At 35.9% G+C, this 24,519-nt stretch overlaps 1 protein-coding gene across 2 annotated transcripts in view; it reads right to left on the bottom strand.

Moving 5' to 3' along the window:
• LOC129770042 (uncharacterized) overlaps window positions 1-24,519 on the bottom strand; it is a 419,235-nt gene that overhangs the window by 271,204 nt on the left and 123,512 nt on the right. The gene's annotated exons all lie outside the window — the stretch shown is intronic.

Below are 24,519 nucleotides of genomic sequence, written 5' to 3'. Positions count from 1 at the left end.
CTTTTGTGGGTGAAGAAACTCATAGGCGCAGCGGGAAAAGAATATACAAACTTGACAAGTTTCAAGTTTCAAGTAAGAACAAGTGTTAATTAATAGGGGTCGATTTTTAGACCTCGTCGACCCCCAAAATCAATTTTCGTTTGTGTCGAACCCTTGGAAACCGAGATCGACCCCAAGGGGATATCGACCACTTTGAGAAACCCTGATATATATGATACAATTCTTCGATGTATATTTGTAGGATGACCATCTGTCCCGATTTAGCATGACATGTCATGATTTTGAAATCTATTTGGGGCATCCTGATTTATTTTTCACAATCTAGCTTTTGTCCTGATTTTCATGAGAAATTCAGTTTTGTTGCAGAATTAGAATCATTTTCAGTGTATTATGTTTTTCGATATCGCAGAAACATCGAACGAAAACTGTGCCTAATGATGATTTTATATTATAATAGTAATTATTTGTGGAACAAACAGGAAATGCATCGACAAATGGTTAAGTGAGTGTGAGGACTACATGTGTTAGGTAATCACACAATAGTAAAAATTTTAATTCAAACTTTTATATTTTTACACTGCATTCGGCCCTTCTGATCTGATAGAAAATAATTTACCTCCCAAGCACTAATATCGCCACCAGACGTCGACACTGTACATTTGTCATCGCAAATAAAGGGTGTGTCACATCAAATTGCATCACGGAAAAAACGCAGTAGGAATTTAATTTTTAGGAATTATATCTTCAGCTTTCGCTTATAATCAGATAAGAGTGTATAGATCACGTTGGCCATGCTTCACTGTCAATTTTTCGTAAATTTGGAAAAATGTCGTCGAACGAAAAAGAGCGTCGTGAATTAATCCTGCGCACTCATTTCGAGAATCCGGAGTTGTCACATCGGGACATCGGTAAGATGCTGGGAATCGTCCAATCCACGGTCAGCAGAGTACTAAAACGATACTTCGAGAACCTAACCATCGACCGGAAGGTGAAGAACGGCAAAAATTGATGCTCCGTCAGTGAAAAAGATCACAAGCGCGTAGTTAAGCAGTTTAGACGTGATCCGAGAAGTTCGGTCCGGGATGTCGCCAATAAGCTGAATTTGTCAAGTTCATTCGTCCAGCGGACCAAGCAGCGGGAGGACCTGCGTACATACAAGGTTCAGAAGGCTCCTAACCGCGACGAAAGGCAAAACATGGTGGGGAAGACGCGAGCCCGGAAGCTGTACACCGAAATGCTGACGAAGCCGCATTGCCTGGTAATGAACGACGAAAACTACGTCAAAGCGGTCTTTCGTCAGCTGCCGGGCCTGTTCCGGAGCGTTCCGGAGGAGATTCGCAAGCAGAAACTATCCAAAAAGTACATGGTGTGGCAAGCGATCTGCTCTTGCGGAAAGCGGAGCGCCCCCTTCGTGATAACCGGCACGGTAAACGGGCAGGTTTACCTTAAGGAGTGCCTACAGAAGCGCTTACTACCACTATTGAAGCAGCACGAGGGCCCGACCATCTTCTGGCCGGATCTCGCTTCGTGCCACTATTCAAAGGACGTGTTGGAATGGTACGAAGCCAACGGGGTCACCTTCGTGCCAAAGGAAATGAACCTGCCCAACGCGCCGGAGCTTCGCCCAATAGAGAAATATTGGGCGATTATGAAGCAGACCCTCCGGAAGAACCCAAAAGTTGTCAAATCGGAGACGGACTTCAAGAGAAAATGGATTTCTGTTAAAAAAAAAAACTACAACCTGACGTTGTACAGAACCTTATGGACAGGGTAAAGAGGAAGGTGCGAGCATACGGGCTTGGGCTCGAAGAATGAATAAAAAGAAAATGCCAAAAGTTGTTTAATAGTTTTTATTTTACTGTCTAAAATTTTCAAAAGGATCGGTCTACTGGGCGAATTTCTACAGCGTTTTTTCCGTGATGCAATTTGATGTGACACACCCTTTATAAACAAATCAGACTATATAACGCAACCCAACAAACAACCGCATTCGTGAAACTGAAAACGTTTTTTTATTACAGAGTCAGTTTGGCACTGACTCAGTTTTAAAAACGAACTCACTATAAAGCTCAATTGTCAAACTGGAATAAACAAAATTCGAAGACGAGCCAAAAAACAAATGCGCCGAGAGCAACGGACGAATTTAATGCCAACTCGGCTGGCCATCGGCGGCAACATCTCAGATTGCAATGAAACGTTGTGGGTGTAAAGACATTGGTCATTAAAAGAGTATTCTAGTGTAGAGACACGAACTTCGAGCGTTTGTTCGAGCTCCGTAAAATAAAACAAAGAATAGTTTTACCATCCATTATATAATTATTATTATATTTTAACAATAAAACAAATATTGTACGGAGAAAAAATATTCATAACTAGAATAGTTAAGAGCTGATGAAGTAAGGGGGTTCAAAAAAAAAAGTTGTGCCATGGCGTACACGATTCCAGCCCTTCTGGTTATCTGAAACAAAAAAAAATCGAACAGATTCTAAATGAGGAAAGTTGCCGCTATCGTATGAATCTCGGACAAGTCAAAAACATCTTTTTTGACAAAATGACGGCCGTTCGAAAAACAAAATGCGGTTTAAAACGTTTTTCCTTACGTTTACCGATTTTTTAAAAATAGTAAAATTTAAAAAATAATATTTTTTAGAGGTTCATGCGATAGAGAGATGCATGCAGATTGTAAAATTCGACAAGAATCAGTTCAGTAGAACTTGAGATATCGTGTACGCCAGTTTCAAAAAACTAGTTTCGAGAGAAACGCGTTTGAAGTTCATTGTTATGGCAGTACCAGGTTAGACACCGTATCACTAAAATAGCTCTAACTCAGTAAATAATAGGATTTTAGATAAGTCTTTTCTTAGGCATATTCTTGAATGCCTAAACTACAGAAGTATGTAGGACAAAAAATCAGCATGTTAGTATGATATTCGCCGACCGAAAGCCAGAAGGGTCGCCTCTATAGCGTGGTTCCCTAGCATTTATCATGGAAGGGATAGTTGTTAGTGGGAATGGTTAAGAAAAATCAGGATTCACTGCGGTAAGTGATGTGACTATGTAAACGCGAACTATCGACCACTCTATTAAACGAAAATCCGTAAATCACACGCTATAAAGATTATCTTTAGGTATGCTAAGATGGAAAACCTGTAAAATTCATAGCCGGACTAATATTCTATTAGTTATCAGATGTACTTTTTTATCGACAATTAAATGTGGGAAACCTGAGAACGTAACCTAGGAAAATCCTTCTAAAATCAATCGGATCGGTGAAATATTCTGTTATTCGACGCGCATATTCTTTATTCAACCATATTCAACAATGACGGAAAATTAACTTTGGGAAACCTGAGAAGGTAACCGAATAATCTTCTGTAAAACCAATAAGACCGGAAATCGTGTGAATTTTTTATCGAGCTTCAATTGTGAGTACAATTGGGCCGGTGGCTCCACTCGATTATCCCTAAGGTTAGCCTCAAACCATGGTTCATGGGAAAACTCCCTTCGGGCTAGAGGAAGGCAGCCCAATGTGCCGGTGAGAGATGTGTTGGCTCGGTTAGACCTTGATTACATGTCCCAAATATATGTTTTCCTTAAATCTATCGATGTTCGTGTGTGATTATCCTTATATCCTTATACCCTCCATTTCTTCCTTTATGAGTAATTGGTCCGCTTGCTATAAACAGGAGAATGAAATGTAGATTCACAATAGATGTACGAATAGATTTAAGAATTGAGTGTGTGTGATTATCAACATTGTAATAATTTCCTTATACCCCATCCTTTTCCTGAGAAAAATATGTCACCCTTCTAATCTCGAATTCACCGCGAGTAATCGGTTTCCCACATTACTAACCATAGATTTAAGAAAATTGTTCATATATATAGTTTTAAAAATATATTTAAGATTTCGGCTCCTTTAAACTTATGCAACTGAACCTGTAAAAATAAACAAATTTATAAAAAAAAAATTGTGACTAGGGATTGTTAACCGGTTTTACCAGGTAATACCGGATCATTTTTCATTACCGAATTACCGGTAATTTCGGTAATTTTCATGTTTACACCATAAAAAAATATTTGCATTTATGCCACCTTGAAATATTACTCGAGAATCAAAATAAGATCGAAAAAACACAACTGACAATGTTACGCCGATTCAACGATCTCCGAACTTCAGTTCAAAAATCGCTGCCCGATCTGAAAAGGAAGCACGGGATAAGCTTCAGCGATGAAAAACTGACAGCAATAAAGGAATTGGTGCCCTCGAACCAGTTCTGGTCGCTGTTGAACTGCTATCTCGGAAGAACCGCCCCCTTCATGAAGTTGACGTTGGATTGTAATTTATGCTAGGCCAGCTATCGGAGCAACGATCAGAAATTTCGGAACAGCTGCCTGAAGCCCTGATTGAAAGGACTGCAGAAAAACGTTTCTTATATACAGATTTGTTCGCCTATATGAAAAATCATTCTGCTCGTGGTCGGGACACAATTAATGATGATTTCGGCGTCTTCCATCAAAAGTCTGACTGCAATGATCAGGCAGACATTTGAAATCGTTCGTGACTTGACGATTATGGTATTGATTCAGTAGCTAGACAATAGAAGGGAAAAAAACCTCTCGACGTTGCAGATCCTACTTTTTCGTTTATTTCACGCCATCCTCAAAAGCTTCGAGATAAAAGTTTGAAAAAAATACTGAATGTGCATCTTACTACGGTGTATCAAGACCAGTGTTGGAAAAAATCATATTAGCTAAGATCAAATGCATAGATATTCGGGCTAGGTTGCATCGAAAACCTATAAATTCCAAACGAAAATTAAAATGACAGATCCAGGCAACCATTGAATATGAGCAAATGAACTTTTGTTCTTCAATATGTTTCGATGTTTATTTTTTCCACCCAGTGTCATTTTCATTTTGATTATCGGAAACGTTAGAACTGAATTTCATTTCAGCCAAATGAATATCAGCTGTTGTTAACTTCTAACCTGAAGCTGCTGTGTGCGGTTGGGTTTTGCAGTTGCCGGATGCCGTAATCGGAAATACCTTATGGAATTCCCGATGTCGCAAATGACTTGACGGTAGCTAAAACCACTCGTTGTATCCATTCTGCATATGCCGTTGCTACCGTCTCGCCAAATAAAATTTATTTTGAACTTAAATTCACTGCCAGAACGAATATCGTTTCGGATGTGATGAATATCAATTTGCTGCTTTCGATATCCAAAGTATAAATAACAGCGAAGTTATGAACCCCACTCAATGTCGCATTCATTCATTATAGCAAATGTGCTCATGCAACAGCGATATGAACAAAATGAACTCGTTTGTTATTGTCATCAAAATAATGAGGGCAGTGTGTTTCAGGCTGAAAAAAATTCATTTACACTGGTACAAAATCATATTCGTTTCTCGTGAATATTTGTTGATATTCTAAGACACTGATCAAGACAAAATATCGAAAAAATATTTCATCAAACATTTTAGTACTAAAAAAAAATTGAACCTTTGAAATTTTTTTTTGGGATTTAGAGATTCAGTACTACTCTAATTCATATTTAAATGTGTTCCTACGGCTTTCATAGATATGTGTGATTTTTTCAGTGTTGCGCGGTACAAGAAAATTTTTTTTATATTTCCAAAGAGTCTGGCTGGGTAAGGGAGTAAAAAGTCCCCCAAACTAAATCACCAGCTGTATGGAAAATATTGTATAGGGTACTAAATAAAACATTTTGGCACTAGTACCATATATTTGCGTCCTTATATGGTACACCATAGGATCTATGGTGAAAAAGGCACCTTTTCGTTTTTTCACGCCATTCTCAATACAGGTCGGACTCGATTATCCGTAGACTCGATTATCCGGGATTCGATTATCCGGAATACTTTATTTTTGATTTTCGGAAATTTTGAATAATTTGTATAATAATTATATATTGAATAGCTAATATGGGTATCAAAAGAATATGCTTAACTAATAGAATGCAGTTATTTACGAAAAATGCAAATCCAAGATGGCGGCCACTAAAAAATGGCGGATTACATATATTCTCAGAACCTCATCAATATGGGTATCAAACGAAAGGGCTTGACTAGTAGAATACAGTTATTTATGAAAAATGCAAATTCAAGATGACGTCCACTACAAAATGGTGAATTTCATATTTTCTCAGAACCTCATCAATATGGTTATCAAATGAAAGGGCTTGACTAGTAGAACACAGTTATTTATGAAAAATTCAAATCCAAAATGGCCGAGACCACAAGATGGCGCCATATATATTATTTTCACAACCCCATCAATATGGGTATCAAATGAAAAGGGCTTGACTAGTAGAAAATAGTTATTTAAAAAAATGCAAATCTAAGATGGCGGCCACTACAAATGGTGATTTTTGAAGATTTTGCTTGAATTTTCACCAGGAATTGTTTATATCGATATTACAGCCAAATTAAGAAAGATAGAAGTTGTGCGTCAAAGAACAAATTGTGAAGCGGTTGACGAACTTCATTTTAATTGGAAGAAACAATCTAGTTTAATATAAATTTTTAGGATAAAATTAATAATAACACATTAAAAATTATTAACTTTTAAGTGTTCCACTTACAAAATGTTATCAAAATTCACTAATTTAGTCATTCCTCTACTATATCCTGTACTAAATTTTCTCATCTTTCAAATGAAAGCATCAGGATCGTCTTCCGTAGCGTACTTTTTAATGTAGAGCCAGTATGGAGCAACAGAGTCCGAAACAAAAAAAAAGTTCTGTAACTCTGTCATTGCTGAAATTCGAACATATGCGTAGAAGTATTTTTCACATCAAATATGATCGTCTATCACCTCCTGAGAGAATCTGGATAAATTAATTTTTTTTTTCATGTGAGAGAGGTGTTTTCTGACTTTAATTTCATTCATCCCCAATCAGAAATCAAATTCCTTTTTTATTTTCAAAAAACGAAAAATACATGCAAAAATAACAAATGAGGGGCTCAGAATGCAAGGGGTTTAAATGACTTGATCGATTTCTCTTCATCAACTTTTTATTTAGTTAATAACTCAACTGCAAAAACGTTCCAATTTAAGTTTGCTATACAATTCGATAGATGAGGTTCTGACCTATCTTCCACATTTTCAAATACAGCTGGGAATGTATTTGCAGCTAAGTTATGACCAAAAGAGAGAGTCGATGTAGAGAAATCGATCAAATCACTTACACCCCTTTCATTCTGAGCCCCTCATTTGTTATTAATAGAAATATCAAATAAAGGAAAAACATTGTTTCGACTCGATTATCCGGAGGATTCGATTATCCGGAGTGAAAAAAAATCGATACTCCGGATAATCGAGTCCGACCTGTACCTACAGAATTCTTGTCAAAGGATAAAATATAGGAAATTTTTTAAATTTTCACAAAAAAATACTGAAAACTTTTTGGAAAAAAGTTTTGCTGACAAAAAAGTTATTTTAAGAATTTAAATTCATTTTTCTCAAAAACGTATTTTTTTTAAAATTCCCAAAAATATACATAGGAATAGTTTCCAACTTGAAATTTCCAACAAGTTTTCCATACATCGGGAGATGGGCACATTTACATGGAAAGAGTTGTTCGAAAACATGAAAAAATGAAAAAGTTGTTATTCGAAAAACTTTTTCCCTGTAAAAGTGCCCATCTTCCGATGTATGGACGACTTATTGGGAATTGTAAGGGCTATACCTACGTATATTTTTGGGAATTTTATAAAACTACGTCTTTGAGAAAAATGAATTTTAATTCTTAAAATAACTTTTTTTGTCAGCAAAATTTTTTTCCAAAAAATTTTTAGTATTTTTTATGAAAATTTAAATAATTTCCTATATTTCATCCTTTGACAAGAATTTTGTAGATATCATTGTTTTTAAGTTTTAAATTTTTGTAAAAAATTAAGAAAAAAAATTGGCTTTTTCCAAAAAGTAGTCTAATTATTTTTAGAAATATTTCAAGTATGCAAAGTTCCTTAAAAGACATATTTTTACACCCACAATGTTTCACTGCTATCTCAGATGGTGCTGCCGACGGCTAGTCGAGTTGGCATGAAATTCGTCATGAGTCTTCGTTAGCAAAAGGAAGCAACTTCTGAAGCTCCTGTGTCACTCCGGAAACCCATCAACATGATTGTGTGTCGAGTTCGTTTGTAATTAACTCGTCCGAAAATCAATAATTTTGCGAAACAGTGTGAATAAAATGATCGTTTTCGCACACTTCCCATCAAGTAATATCAACCAAACTCTAATCGTTTACTCACAATATATCAAATTTTCATCTGCCGTCGCACTGTATAGTGAAAAACGTCGGAAAACTCGAAAATAAAATTCTGTTGATATCGATAAAGTTATTATTTTTACGTTGAATGGGTCTATAATGGAAGTTTTAGCAACTTTAACATTGGTTATAGAATTGTATTGCAGAGCTCGGACCACTGATACGGCTGTCTATGCTTTCAAAAAAAGTAAACAGAAAAGTATTACATTCAATCAAAATGACTCGGTCAACGAAGAGTAGGGTTAAGGCTCTCTAACGTGAATATGTGAGAACAATACGATCAACGAAGGAAAATATTAAGGAATGATAAACATCGAGTTACTGTGCGGAAGAACTTGTTAATACCAAAAGAGCCTCAATTCGCATGTGTTATAAATTTGCTCATGTTACGCTCGCGTATAATCAGAATTTTACTTCATATACAAATACATTTTCTATATATACAGCCGTTCCATGCCAAACCGATATAGTGGTTCTCAGATGTTCGTGAAAAGTGGTATTTTTGTTCTTTATCGCAAAACTAATACCCTTTTTTTCAGTAGGGTGACCATTTCCATTTTAGGGTTGTCCAAAATCCTTTTCCTCTTTTTTTTCCAAAAAATAACCTTTTTCGTAAATTCATAACTTTTGAACAACTTGACAGATTCAGATGATCGACATATCAAATTAAAGCCAATCGCCTGCTCTTTTTTGAAAAAAATACTTCACCTGCAGAAAATTCGAATTCTGTTCTCGTTATTATAGATTGTATTCGTTTTTTATCGTTTCCATGGTCTCGGGACCAAGGATGCTATATTTTTTTATATTTTTTCTGGAAAGCTGAGGATTTTTCACATCACATATGTCGAATACAGAGAGGCATTTTTACTTCGTTTTTGATTTATGATTTTTCAAAGTTAACCGATGGTCCAAGAAATCATTTTTCACTTTTTTACAAAAATGCCTTTTTTCAAAAATTTATTACTTTTGAACTACCATAAAGCCATTTTTTTTTTTTGAAAAAATGATACATTTGCCAATTGATTGAATTCTAGTCGCATACATCTAGTCTAGTTGCATAGAAATATTGAACGAAGACTGAAAACATGTTAACTTTGAAAAATCATAACTTAAAAAAGAAAAATAACTTATATCTGATTTTTTGATATGTTATGTAAAAAAATTTCAAGAAAAAATATAAAAAAATATAGCATGTTTGGTCCCGAAACCATGTAAACTATACAAAAATAATACAATGAATAATTACGAAATCAAAATCCATTTTTTCTCGCAAGTCTAATATTTTAATATTGGCTTTTAATAATTGGCTTTAATATTTTATGAATCGGTCCAGTAGATCAAACGTTATGAATTTTTGTGTTACATTGTGTTACATACATTTTTGGGTTGATTCTTAAACTAGATGAATTCGAAGAAAAAAATGTTAATATTAAGAATTTGTTTGGTTTTTATTCACAAACTCATGAAATTCATTGGCTATTTCCTATAGCCACACTTACTTGAATAATCGATACATGGCCCAATATTCAATTTTATGAATATGTTCCCAATGCCAATAACCCTGCATGTTCAATTCTGCTAGGCACTCTGGAAATCAAGTTGTTCAAAGTATATTGCTCGATAGTCCGCCACTCTTTCAGGATGGCCACTTTGGGCTCATCAATAGTGTTGTATTGGGGAAATAACTTCCACATACCTTATACCAGAAGTATATGTGTGAATCATTCTTAAACAAGAAACGTATAGCTTTAGAATAATGTACATATTTACTCCATTTGCTTATTTAATACGTAGTTGAAAAGTTCCGAAAAACACTAAAAAATATCGATGTGCACTTTATTTTGCATATTTTTCGCACTATAATAAATTACATATTTCATTTCTTTTTCAATCACTACCGTGTTGTTCTTATTGCAAATTCCAATTAAAACACTGATTCTCAAACGACCGTTCTTTTTTTCAGATTCATATTTTCGTCGTGCATCCACACCCAATCAGAGCTCGAACCCCTCTTCCAATCGAAGCAATGAATTTCCGAATATGGCATTGCAATATCCATTACGCCCGACATCATCAGCAGAAACACTAGCCGGCGCCCATATTGGCCATACATTAGTGCCCTCGTTCGGCTTCACACCCGCCGTCGTCGTCGTCGTCCGCACCATCCATATTTTCCGCGCCATGTTACGCGCGGGTCCTTATCCGAAGGTAATTAATTTCCCGTGTATTACAAGAGGAATTATTACCATCAATTTGTGCGCGGAGCGAGAAGCGTGGAGAAAGAAAAACGCGCTTTGAGCTGGGCCGGGAACTGACACGTCGGCGAATGCGAGGATCCATTCGAAATGGAATCACGTGTGTGGTGTGTGCGTTTGTTTGTGAGCCGGGAAGACCACCGTGCGTACCTAATTTAAGGCGCAATCTATTGTGAGACCTATTCTCCTTTTGTGGAACCACCCTCCACCACCCCACGGCACTCAAAGCAACCGTACCGAACAGCGTTTATCAAACCAAGCCAGGGGAGGATGATTTCAATTCGTGCCATTATTGCCAGAAGCAACCCCCTCCTCATCCCACGACGCCCACCCACCTCACGACTTAACGTGAAAAACGTATCACAATTAGTCATTTTCCGAAGCAACACTGTAGCAGCAGCAGAAGCATTCAACAGATGAAATACAAAGCTGCTTTGTGGCGGAATATGGTAGGATCTTGTGTTCGCTGCAGCCTGACAGCGCGATATCGCGTTTTCGTGCCCTTTCGTGGGTTGTTTATTGTGCATTATGTGTTCCGCACGACAGCGAATTAGTTTTATTCTGAATCGATTTTTTTTCTAATTAAGTTGAAAGTTTGATTTGAAAATATGTATTATACAAACTTTCGTAATACAACTTTTTCGTAATACAACATCCAGTCGAAATCAGTGGCGTAGCGTAGGGGGGGGGGGGGGGTGCAGGAGGCGGTCCGCCCCGGGTGTCACCCTTAGAGGGGTGACACCCATGACCATGACAAGTGTAAGTTCGTTATCACATCCCCGTACTAAGTATCTAAACGCACTAAACGCACGTTCATGGATTCAATCGCAAAACTGTTCGTTGATTGATCATCTAATCTACTCTTTAAAATTATGTTTTACTATAAAATTTCAGTACTTCTACCAAAACTCGACATTATAATATCAGATTATTTTCAGACACAATTCTCGTGCAAGATTTTTCATCCACTTGCAAATAACATGTTTCTCCGTTGCATGAAATAAATATTTGATACAGAAAATATAATAGATGGAGACAGCCCCAAATCGGACAATTCCTTTCTCAAGTTTTGCTCTTATCAACACACTCTGCGATGGATTTTTATTTATATAGATAGAAGACGATATAGAAGTGCGTTTTATCACATTAAAATCCATTTCTACTTTCGAACGAAGATCAATTTCGTAACCGCAAACATCAAATGGACTAACAACACTTGTCAATAGGTAATTGTAGAACACATGCGAATTGAATTTTTCCAATTTTCCCATTTTCTTTCAGAGTTTTCCGTGCGTTTTATCACATTAATTGTCATGCTTGGTTGAATTAAATATGTGCATAATTTTTATGGGACCCCCTCTCCCTCTTCCTTCCCTCACATCACACATTTGAATGCATTTGCTTGATGCGTTCTCGAGTTAGGCAGAAGATTGTGTTTCAATTGTATGCCAGCCCCCCTTTAGAGCGGGGGTGGAGTGTATAACCACCATAGAAACATTTATTGCACCCTAAAACCTGCATATGCCTAATTTGATTCCATTTGCTTGATTAATTCTCGAGTTGTGCAGAAATTTGTGTTTCATTTGTTTGGCAGCCCCCCCTTGGAAATGGGGTAGGTGTGTCGAACCACCATAGAAACGTTTCGTGCCCCCTAAAACCTCCACATGCCAAATATGGCTCAATTTGCTTGATTAGTCCTCGAGTTATGCTGAAATTTTTGTTTCATTTGTATGGGAGCCCCCCTCTAGAGAGGGGGGAGGAGTGTCGAGCTACCATAGAAACGTTTATCGATCTCTAAAACCTCTATATGCTAAGTTTGATTCCATTTGTTTGATTAGTTCTCGAATTGTTCAGAGAGAGGGAAGGAGTGTCTATTCACCATAGAAACGTTTCGTGTCCCCTGAAACCTTCGCATGCCAAATTTAGCTCTATTTGCTTGATTAGTTTTCGAGTTATGCAGAAATTTGTCTTTCATTTGTAAGGCAGCTCCCCCTTAGGGAGGGTGGTGGAGTGTCTAACCACCGTAAAAACATTTTTTGCACCCTAAAACCTCCACATGCCAAATTTGGTTTCATTTGTTTCATTAATTCTCGATTTATTCAGAAATTTATGTTCGGATTTATGAAAATCGGATAGGAAAAACGGCTAAACATATCAATATGAAATGTTCACAGATGTTTAGGGAACAACCTAGGCTAAAAATTTGACTCCAAACATTAGAACTTACTGTGATATTTGCTGAATTACAGTGGATTTTGTAAAGTACTTTAAAAATCATGATTTTGGCACTTTTTTGAAATCGATGCAAAAAATTAAAATAATTTTTTTTTCGTCAAAGTAACAGATTATTCTTGGCAAAATTCATCGGAGTTTTCAAATCTGCCTTTCGATTTACGGCGCGATTGTTGTTTATTGAATAATTCAACGTCAAATTCGAAAGGGTAATAGTCCAGAAAATCTTCGAAAAAACAGAGAAAAATCGTTTTCCATTTCTCCCCGATATTATTGCCCACTACACCTACATTAGGGTGCCAATGAAAATGGTCATCTAGAAAGTTACCCGATAAAAAAATGTTCACCACCTCGAACAAACACCCTATGCCAAATATCAGCTCAATCGGACTTAAGGGAGAGTGACGCGAAGCGGTCAAAGTTTGAGTTTTTTGAAAATCGAAAAATCATCCAAGGGGGGAGTAAAGGAAATCGGGGTTCTCGAAAAAAAGTTTGGATGCCAAATTAAATTGCATGAAACGTCGATCTAGTGTTATCTTGAAAATTTTGTATTCAAAAATCGACACTGTGGGACTTAGTTTTTTTTTCGGAATACGAAACGAAAAGAGTGGTTTTGGGTGTCAATAAAAATAGTTATCTCGATTTTTCATTCGGAACTTGCGACGAAATGTTGATTTGCACGATAATATATCCTATGCAAAATATTAGCTCAGCCGGACTTCATTTACTGGTGTCACAGACGTTAAAATTTGAGTTTTTTTTTAAAAACCAAAAATCACCGAAAATCGAGGTTTTCAAGATAAAAATTTGATGCAAAATGTCTTACAATTGCATTAATCGTCGAGATTTACTGTTATCTCGATTTTTTTGTGTTTTATTGGCACTTGGTCATTTTTCTGCCTGAAAAACCGATTTTTGACAAACAATTTTTTTAGATAACTGTAAATCTTGATGTGTTATGCAATTTTGAGACATCTGGCATCAACATTTTTTTTAAAACCCCTGATTTCTGGTGATTTTTCGGTTTAAAAAAAACCTTAAATTTAAACGTTTGAGACACCAGTAAACGAAGTCCGAACGAGCTGATATTTTGCATAGGGTAAATTATCAACATTTCGTAGCAAGTTCCGAATGAAAAATCGAGATAAATTTTTATTGGCACCCTAAACCAGACTTTTCGTTTCGTACTCCGAAAGTCCCAGAAAATTTTTTACAAGATGACACTAGATCTCGACGTTTCATGCAATTTTATGACATTTGGCATCAAAATTTTGTTTTTCGAAAACCTCGATTTCCTTTACTTCCCCCTTGGGTGATTTTTCGATTTTCAAAAAACTCAAGCTTTGACCGCTTTGCGCCATTCTCCCTTAAGTCCGATTGAGCTGAAATTTGGCATAGCGTGTTTTTCCGAGGTGGTGAACATTTTGTATAGGGTAACTTTTTAAAAAAAAATTCCCATACATTCATTGACACCCTAGTGGTCACTGACCACTGTCCAAGAACAATTCCCCAGAAAAAGCTGTGCCAATAAACAATTGGAATTTGTTTACCATACAAATGAAACACAAATTTCTGCATAACTCGAGAATTAATCAAGCATATGAAACAAAATTTGGCATTTGAAGGTTTTAGGATGCAATGAATGTTTTAACGGTGGTTAGACGCTCCAACCCCCTCGCTAGAGGGGAGCTGCCATACATACTAAACACACATTTAAGCATTACTCGAGAATTAATCAAGCAAATAAAACCAAATTGGGCATATGGAGGTTTTAGGGGGCACGAAACTATTCTATGGTGAATCGACACTTCTCCTCCCTCCCTTCTCCACCCACTCTAATCTAAAGAGGAGGAGGGGAGGGGAGTACTGAACAACTCGAGTACTAATCAAACAAATGGAATTAAACTTAGCATATAGAGGTTTTAGGGATCGCTAAACGTTTCTATGGTAGTTCGACACTCCTCCTTCCTCTCTAAGGGGAGGCTACCATATAAATGAAACACAAATTTCTGCATAACTCGAAAACTTGGCATGTGAAGGTTTTTGAATATGAGAAATGTTTCTATGGTGGTATGACACCACTCCCTCCTCTGAAATGGAGAGGGGGTCCCATAAAAATAATACACATATTTCAACCAAACATGACAATTGAATTTTTTTATTGTGATAAAACGCACTCCTCTATCTGCTTCTATCTATACAAATAAAAATGGATCACCGAATGTGTTGAAAAGAGCAAAACTCGGGAAAGGAATTGTCCAATTTAGAGATGCCTTTATTCCATCATATTTTCTGTGTCAAACATTTATTCCATGTAACGGATAAACGTGTTATTTGCAAGTGGTTGAAAAATCTTGAACGAGAATTGTGTCTGAAAATAATCTGATATTATAATGACGAGTTTTGGTAGAAGTACTAGGAATTTTAAAGTAAAGATAATTTTAAAGGGTCGATTAGAAGATCGATCAATCAAAAGTTCTGCGATTGGACCTATGAACGTGCGCTTAGTAAAAAAAAATCGAAAGATTGTATCCGAGGCACGACCGCTAAGGACGTAGGACTACGCAATTTTTTTTTTAATTTGTTGATTTATCATTTCGGATACTATTTCCGAATTTGTCGAAAGTTGAGTTATCGCTTTAGTAAAAAGTTCCGGAGACCCTGAAAAGGTTTAATGGCTTGCGTGGTTTTGTAGAATCATTTCGAGAAGCAACGATTCTTTCTTGCCTTTGCGAGAACAATACACTAATTGGTCATATGTCGCCATTTGTTTCTTTATATCAATGCACGCATTGTACTTTATTTAACATTATTTAACGTGAGGCATCTTCCGTGCATCGCCATTCAACAACCATCTATCAGACGCACACAGTTGCAGCGATAAATTTCAAGTGGAATATTCGCTTGCGTTCACAGCTCGAGGGGAAACATAAAACACAAAACGAGCAGAATAATCTGATCCTTGTTGTTTCGGGCACAGAAAGATTCTGAGAATTTTCCTCAGAGGAGATGCAATACTTATACGCTAGCAACAGCTTACTTCCCAAATATTCTCTTTTCGCTATCCCCCTTCGTTGCTTCTATTCTTCTTCTTCTTCTTTTCCTCTATTTACGGAGACTTTAAATCCAACGATTCATTCGTCTCCGACTGTTTCTATTCTAGCGGCTGCATAAGTTGCTCGTTATTGACAGCTCTGTTCGGGAAAGCACACAAATCCACAGAACCAATGTATTGGGAAATGGGAATGCTTCCAATTTTCATCAATTTAAACCATATACAGACTATGGGATTGCAATGTATAACATATCAAACAAATCTTAGAAACATTCTGATTCGATTGGTATGCAAATCGCTAAAATCCGTTCGCAGCAAAAATATTTATTAACGTTAACTTTGTTTCATAAAAACGTGACGTGTTTTCTGATTTGGCCCCCTTAATGTAAGACGTAGTCCTACGTCGAAAACGTGAATGCAATAACGAAAAATAAATTATGGGCGGGACAAATTTTGCCGGGTCAGCTAGTGTCCATATAAATAGAGAACAAATATATGTACTCGTGATTCGAAATTTGGCTACAAGAGTTTTTTGGAGAGGGAAATCGGAACTTCGGAAAAATACCCAATCGATGTGATAGAGTCAATTCATCGAAGGAAAGCTTTCACATAGGAGTACAATGTGTTTGCTGAATTGAACGAACTGCTTAGTTGGGAGTAACTTGTACCTGAATAAAAAAATAACTTCCAGTAATATTCGCAGTGTAAATTGCCATAAGCTCACGCAATGGACCATTTATATCTCAAATGCAACTCGCGCCATTTCCCTGATTCAGGTCAACCACGAAGCAGCCGCTATGAAATCCATTTCCACCATGGCTTCTGAGCTCATCACATGGGGAGTATTCGATCATAACATGTCATCATCGCAATCAGCCGTGTTTTGCGCTTTTTTTATTACTGTTCGACTTCACACACAGAACGCGACAGCGTTTTCTTGAGTGACTACATTTCCCCTTTTTTTATGTGCGACAATGGTTTCCACTCGGGTGGGTCACATGAAAGGGCTGCACCCTCTCTATATCTCTCTCTCGCTGACAAAATCAATAAACTTTAGAAAACATTCGCCATATGAAGATATTAGATCGGCGAACACAGAATAACCGCGGCCGTTCGTCTGCTCGAAGCTCCAGCTGGATGACACCGCTCCGTAGTATTCCTTCACCCTCTTCGGCCCTTCTGCCTGCTGATATCGCGAAATATGTAGGTACCCACCGTCAAAGTGAGATGCCGAACGTGTTTTTATATGTGCTGCTGCTTTCACCCATCCCATCCACAACCTTTTTCTATCCTTTGGAGCCGTACATGACAGCAATAACTGTTGGGTTGCGTTGGGTTGTGTGGCGACGGCGGCAAATGCGGAGTTGCCTAGAATCGTTGTTACTGCTGCTGCTGCTGCTGCCACAACGTGTCGACGGCACATACAATCGCGAGGCGTAGGAAATCGAATTCCTGTTGAATAATCATCACCACTGCCGCCCCATAAACCCTCTTGTGCTCACTCGCCGCTGCTACTCCGAAGAATTGTATCGAAAACGCAGTTTTTTTTTCGCCGTTCCCTTCTGGAACGGTTCTAAGCGATTGACTGCGGATGACTGGTTGCGCGGAGGAGGCTTGGCAAGATACATGGTGTTGGGGGTGGAAATTGTGGAAGTGGAAGGGTGTGCCTCACCAAATAAACATTGGTCTTGGTTTATGGTTCCGATGGCGAATTATCGAAAAAAAAGTTCAAAAAATAAATGCGAACGGGGCGTGTGTTTGGTGCAAAATAACGAGCAAGAAGAAAAAAAAAGGGAACAGCCATCGCGAGTACAGTAACTAAATACCCTGTAATTGCCTTCTGGAAGTTATGGCAAAAACATGGTCCCCATCTTTCCCTCCGTGGTGATGCAGCTGTTTTGAAGCAGAGCCCGCGTTCGTAATGATTCTGGGATTGGATGACCTATTTCGGATTGTTTGACGATTTGCGAGATCTTTCCGGAGCCGAGCAAGAGCGTTGATTATCGTGCATTTGAACTTCCCAAATATCTATACTTAATGGGGGTCGTGCCCAGCCGAAACCATTGCGAATATTTGAGTTTGGGGAGGGCAAAAGCATTTGCAAAATTGCTCGCTTGGCTCACGATTGACGACCGATTATGTTTCGTGCATTCGTGCGGGTTTATTCCGATGACTGGTAACAAATTTGGTTATTATGATTGACAGCCATTGCAAAGGTTCCAAGTTTATTGCTCCGGCGAGAATCCTTGCAAATCCATTGCGTAGATCTGTTTCGGCAGCGACAATTTTATTATTTTAGACATGAAATAATGAATTCTGGAATTCTGTCAAAAGCAGTTCATTTAGAATGTTCGTCAAATGTTAAAAATCGAATTATTTCACCTATCGATTTCACGAGCATGTCTCATACTCCCACCATTTGTTCGGAAACTACTGGAATTTTTTTCTGTGTTACTATACAACTATTCTTTTTAAATTGAATCTAAAACAACTCGTCACAAACTTTTCACTGTCATTAGCATTTTGACGGACTACATATTTGATTTTCGACTAGTCGAGTTCTAAGAGACCCCAGTTTTCATATCATTTTTAGAGAGTTACAACTTTTAATGTAGCATTACATTTTTGAATAAAGGTGCCAAATCAGCAATAAATCACGTGTTTATGAAATAATATTAACGTTGATAACAATTTTTTCTGCAAGAGGATTTTGATGATCTGCATATCAATCGAATCGACAATTCTCTAAGGTATGATATGCGTTACAACCACCAGGGGGTGAATAGGTTAATGAATTGATCAGAATTAGAAACATTACCCTTTGCCCATACATTTGTTCTACACAATACAAAGTATCGGTTTTCATGCCGCCTGGTGCAGGGTGCTTGTGTATTTTTACATCACATGCCCACATTGTTCTTATTTGCTATGCGTTGTCAAATGTAGATTAATTTGGTTACCATGAGGCTGTTTAAATGTTTTGTTACTTTTTATATGACTTTCGAAAAGATAAGATTTTTTTCAATTCTGACAAATCACAACCTCAAATAACGTGCCATATATATATGGTGTAGAACTGTAGAACTATGTCTTTCATTAAGGGTGCCAAATCAGAAAACCAAAAATCAGTTTTTATGAAATAAAGTTAACGTTAATAATTATTTTTGCCGCGAACGGATTTTGACGATTTACATACCAAACGAATCGGAAATTCCCTAAGGTTTGTTTGATATGCTACACATTATAATCCCATAGTCTGTATATGGTTTAAATTAATTCCCATTTCCTCATACATTTGTTCTGTCCATTTTTGTGCTTTCCCGAAAAGAGCTGTCAATAACGAGCAACTTATCAACGAGCAACGGAGGGGAAGATGTATAATGTAAAGTCTCCGTGAACAAAGGAAAAGAAGAAGAACGAATGGGAATATTTGCCTAGAGCAGGCTGATTTGAAAAAAAAAAATCATATTGGAGCAATTAAGAATATAGTTCCAAATTCCAACATACAATTGAATAAAAATAACTTTGTGAGTAATTCTTGTTAATTGTGTGTATCCCAGCTGATCATTTTCTGTTTTCTTATCTGTTTTTTTTCATGCTAATTTAACCTTCTGACAATTGTTCTCATTAGTACTAAAAGGACCTTTTCATGTTTTTTATTCCGTTGTGCTCACACTCGCATAAATTGCAAGTAACGGCAGTAAAACCGGATTTATACGATATCAGTTACTCGGTTGCGAGTAAACGTCAAACGATCCGAGGAATTACGAACGTATTCATACCATGAAATTTGACATGTATGTATGTATGGGGTAAACGGCCAGTAGCCAAAAAAAACTTTGAAGTAGCTCGGTTGGAGGAGCCCATGCAAATCAAATGTTTACTCACAACCGAGTAACTGACAACGTATAAACCCGGCTTAACTGCTGGAATCTTTTTCAAAAGTCTTATGAGAGAGAACGGGATGTATGTACGCGTGAGTTCATAAGAGAGAGAGAAAGTTTGGGAGAAAATTCATATGAAATATGAGTCGAAACATGTGTCGAAAAAAGACAAGTTTGTTGCCACATCGTGTGCTGGAAAACTGGCTGAGTTAGGAGCGGAAATTGTTTGTTTGAAAGTTTGAAAGAACGAGCTACCGACTATGTATTTTATTCAGTGGAGATAGATGAGCGAAGGACTTCAAAGTTACCGAGGAATTGGCTTGTCGTTTTTCTATGGATGTAGGAATTGAGGATGTTTTGGAGGATATCGTCCAAATCATCAATCAATTCGAACGCATTGGATCATCGTGAGTTGCAAACTTATTTTCTTCTTTTCTTTATTCTTTTTTTATTCACTCGAAAACAAACACAAGTTCAAGCAATAAATGTGAAATTTTCATTTTAACCATTATCTGACATTGAGAATATCTCAAGTATCGACAACTAGGAAAAATGTTGATGCACTCAAGTCGATTAATGCTGATTTTCTCGATGATTTTGGTACTTCAAAGCACATGAAAGAATTCTCCAATTTTCTATACCTCATTCAGTTTCGTTGATGTACATGCCGCTGAAAACATGCAGATGAAATTTATTGAATCGGAGTGTGATTTTGAGCTGCGTGAAAAATTTGAAAACCATGATATCTTGGATTTCTAGTCCATTTGTTCCAGAACTAATAAAATATGTTCATTTTATTAATTCTTTGTTTGGAACAAGTTTTTTTTACTTTTGATAATTCCGATATAGTTGTCGAAAAGAATTATTTCGATGATTTCTAAAAAAATATCCGAAATAATAAGCAAACTGATTTTTATGATTTGCTTGCCGATGGAGATCTTGTGGGAGTTTCAATCGAGCGGCCGTCGGATGTGGACGTGTGTTTTTTGTGCTCCGCGTATTTCGTTTGCGAGCTCTTGTGTTTTCACTGTGTTGAGCAGGAGGCAGCATACTGAAAAATATGTGCGCGTTAGTGCTGTGTTGATTATTTTATTTTGAATGGGCAAAAAATAGTGCATGTGATTTCGAAACCGTTACATTTTTCAATTCTTCGAAGATGTTTTTGAGATGGTTTGATGAAGTTTTCTGGGAAGCCATTTTTATACCGCGTTTGTGGTAGTGAAGAGATCGTTTTGTTGCATTTTCAATTCGTCACATGTTCGGTTCTGTATTATAGTGCGCTCGGGCATACTTCATCATGACGAACGGTTTGTTTACCCTCGTCTAATACATCGAGTGCGAAGTTATTACGTCGTAGTGAGTTTATCACAATTGAAGGAATCACCGACACGGATGGGCTGAACATGCAGCAGTGCCAGCTAAGTTTTCTTTCACCATACACACATACAGCTTTTTTCATACTAAATTGTATCCATTTCTAAAGAGTTGGAATGTTGATTTATTTAGGTCGGATGCTACAGAAGATTACGTTGACTTCTCCCTGCTCGCTGATGGTGCGATTGCTAACGTGTTTTTTCAACTCACCGATATAGCAATCTCGGTGTCGGTGCTATTCCGGAAACGATTGTTGAGTCGATCCCGGAGATCAAAGTTCTAAGCAAAAAATATAAATATGACAATCTAAAAACCAAAAAATTAGAAATCTGAAATTCTAAAAATCTAAACATCCAAAAATCAAAAGATCTAAAAATCTAGAAATCTAAAAATCTAAAAATTTAAAATATAGAAATCTGAGAATTTAGAAAAATAGAAATCTAAAAATCTAAGAATGTAAAAATCTAGAAATCTAAAAATCTTAAAATCTAGTCATCTAAAAATCTTAAAATCTAGTCATCTAAAATCTAAAATATAGTAATCTGAAAATACAAATATCTAAAAATTTAAAAATCTAAAAATCTAAAAATCTAAAAATCTAATAATCTAAAAATCTAAAAATCCAAATATCCGAATATCTAGAAAACAAAATTGAAAAAATGAAAAAATCAAAAGCTCAAAAAATTTAAAAAAGTCAAAATATCTAAAAATCTAGAAACATAGAAATCAAATAATCAAAAAAATCTATAATCCAAATATTCAAAAATCTAAATATAAAAATCTAAAAATGTAGAGATCAAAAACTTTAATAAACATATTCTTTTTCCACAGCTATCAACGTGACGGCAATTGGAAGGCTGAAGTTAATTTATAACAATTAGTATCATATTTTCTATTAATAGTAATAGTAATACAGTCAACTCTCCCAAACTCGATGATCTATAGCTCGATATTTTCCGTAGCTCGATGGAATTCATGGCACCTTCGATTGATTTTACAAGCATTCACCACTCCATAACTCGATACCTCCCTAACTCGACGGTCCCTCGGATATCGAGCTAGAGAGAGTTGACTGTAGTAATGGTAATAGTAATAATAATAGTAATAGTAATAGTAATAGTAATAGTAATAGTAATAGTAATAGTAATAGTAATAGTAATAGTAATAGTAATAGTAATAGTAATAGTAATAGTAATAGTAATAGTAATAGTAATAGTAATAGTAATAGTAATAGTAATAGTAATAGTAATAGTAATAGTAATAGTAATAGTAATAGTAATAGTAATAGTAATAGTAATAGTAATAGTAATAGTAATAGTAATAGTAATAGTAATAGTAATAGTAATAGTAATAGTAATAGTAATAGTAATAGTAATAGTAATAGTAATAGTAATAGTAATAGTAAAAGTAATAGTAATAGTAATAGTAATAGAAATAGTAATAGTAATAGTAATAGTAATAGTAATAGTAATAGTAATAGTAATAGTAATAGTAATAGTAATAGTAATAGTAATAGTAATAGTAATAGTAATAGTAATAGTAATAGTAATAGTAATAGTAATAGTAATAGTAATAGTAATAGTAATAGTAATAGTAATAGTAATAGTAATAGTAATAGTAATAGTAATAGTAATAGTAATAGTAATAGTAATAGTAATAGTAATAGTAATAGTAATAGTAATAGTAATAGTAATAGTAATAGTAATAGTAATAGTAATAGTAATAGTAATAGTAATAGTAATAGTAATAGTAATAGTAATAGTAATAGTAATAGTAATAGTAATAGTAATAGTAATAGTAATAGTAATAGTAATAGTAATAGTAATAGTAATAGTAATAGTAATAGTAATAGTAATAGTAATAGTAATAGTAATAGTAATAGTAATAGTAATAGTAATAGTAATAGTAATAGTAATAGTAATAGTAATAGTAATAGTAATAGTAATAGTAATAGTAATAGTAATAGTAATAGTAATAGTAATAGTAATAGTAATAGTAATAGTAATAGTAATAGTAATAGTAATAGTAATAGTAATATTAATGGTAATATTAATAATAATAGCAATAGTAATAATAATAGCAATAGTAATAATAATAGCAATAGTAATAATAATAGCAATAGTAATAATAATAGCAATAGTAATAATAATAGCAATAGTAATAATAATAGCAATAGTAATAATAATAGCAATAGTAATAATAATAGCAATAGTAATAATACCGGCTGAGTGTATCCTATGACTCACCTCCCCTACTAATACATTCCTAAATTCCCGAGACATTTATGAGAGGTCGTAGAGTTCTCTGCATCTCTCTTAAGTAAATGTCGAACTAACATTCCTTCCCTTTCCTTAGCAGTTGCAAGGACGTGGCCAGGACAATTCTTAACTGTTGGAGAAAGCAAGCTTTCATCTAAGAGATATTACCAATCATCAGCAACGGATGAGGGCTAGTTTTTGACTTAACAGTTCTGAATTCGTACCACCTACGATATTGTGCAACTTGTTCAATGCTAATGCTAATGCTAAAATTTTATTAATTCTTTGTTTGAAACCACAAATATTTGTTAGCAATTGTTTCAGTTATGAAAGAAGTGAGATCAAAGTGAAGGAACAAAATCACTGACAGTCAACAGCTGATGTGGGCGATAGGCCCAGAAAAAAGTCGTCCGAAGTCGGTACGGCTGCACAATGTTATCTATGTTGTTCATGAACGCGTTCAACCCAATCCTCTTCGGAAACAAAAGCATCCATCAGTCGAAATAAATTGGATAAATTGATTGGTGCGTACATCGATGTATGAGTCATTTTTTAACACCCAGATTGAAGCGAATAGAAAAAACGCTGCAAAAAAACTCCTAGAACGGTTAAAAAACGAGACTAGCAACAACAGGGTTTTTATCTCATTTAGTTCTGCAGTTATGAATTTTACAAGTATAGAGCTGAATACTTTGTAATTTGAAATAAAAAGTGAATTAAAAAAGTACGAGCTAAATACTGTTATATTTATTTTCTATAAATACGTTATATTTTACATTTTATTATGAAAAAGTAGTGAGAAAAAAATCATTGCGGCCCGCGGCTATAATGAAAACTCTAATACGACCCGCACCATGTCTATACCTGGCCACCACTGGCTAGAGTATAAACAGTGGATCTCGCGACGACTGGACAAAATCGTTGCTGGACGAGCTGGACGGCGAGAAATCGAGTGGCTTTCTCAAGGCAATGAGGATGGAGGTGTAATGCAGGAGTGAAGTAAAGTTTGACAAGGGCCTTTCTCAAGACTAGAGACGAATGAACTGAAAAAAGTTGAAAGTCTCTATAATTCATTACCTGCCTGGCAAACTATCATTCTTCGTGAGGAAATCGACTGAACAACATCATTGTTGGGCGAGCTGGAGGAGTTATATTATG

The sequence above is a fragment of the Toxorhynchites rutilus genome, chromosome 2, assembly GCF_029784135.1.
Source record: "Toxorhynchites rutilus septentrionalis strain SRP chromosome 2, ASM2978413v1, whole genome shotgun sequence".
Lineage (NCBI taxonomy): Eukaryota > Metazoa > Arthropoda > Insecta > Diptera > Culicidae > Toxorhynchites > Toxorhynchites rutilus.
The sequence above is the reverse complement of the archived record's forward strand: the minus strand, read 5'-3'. Positions and strand labels throughout refer to the sequence as shown.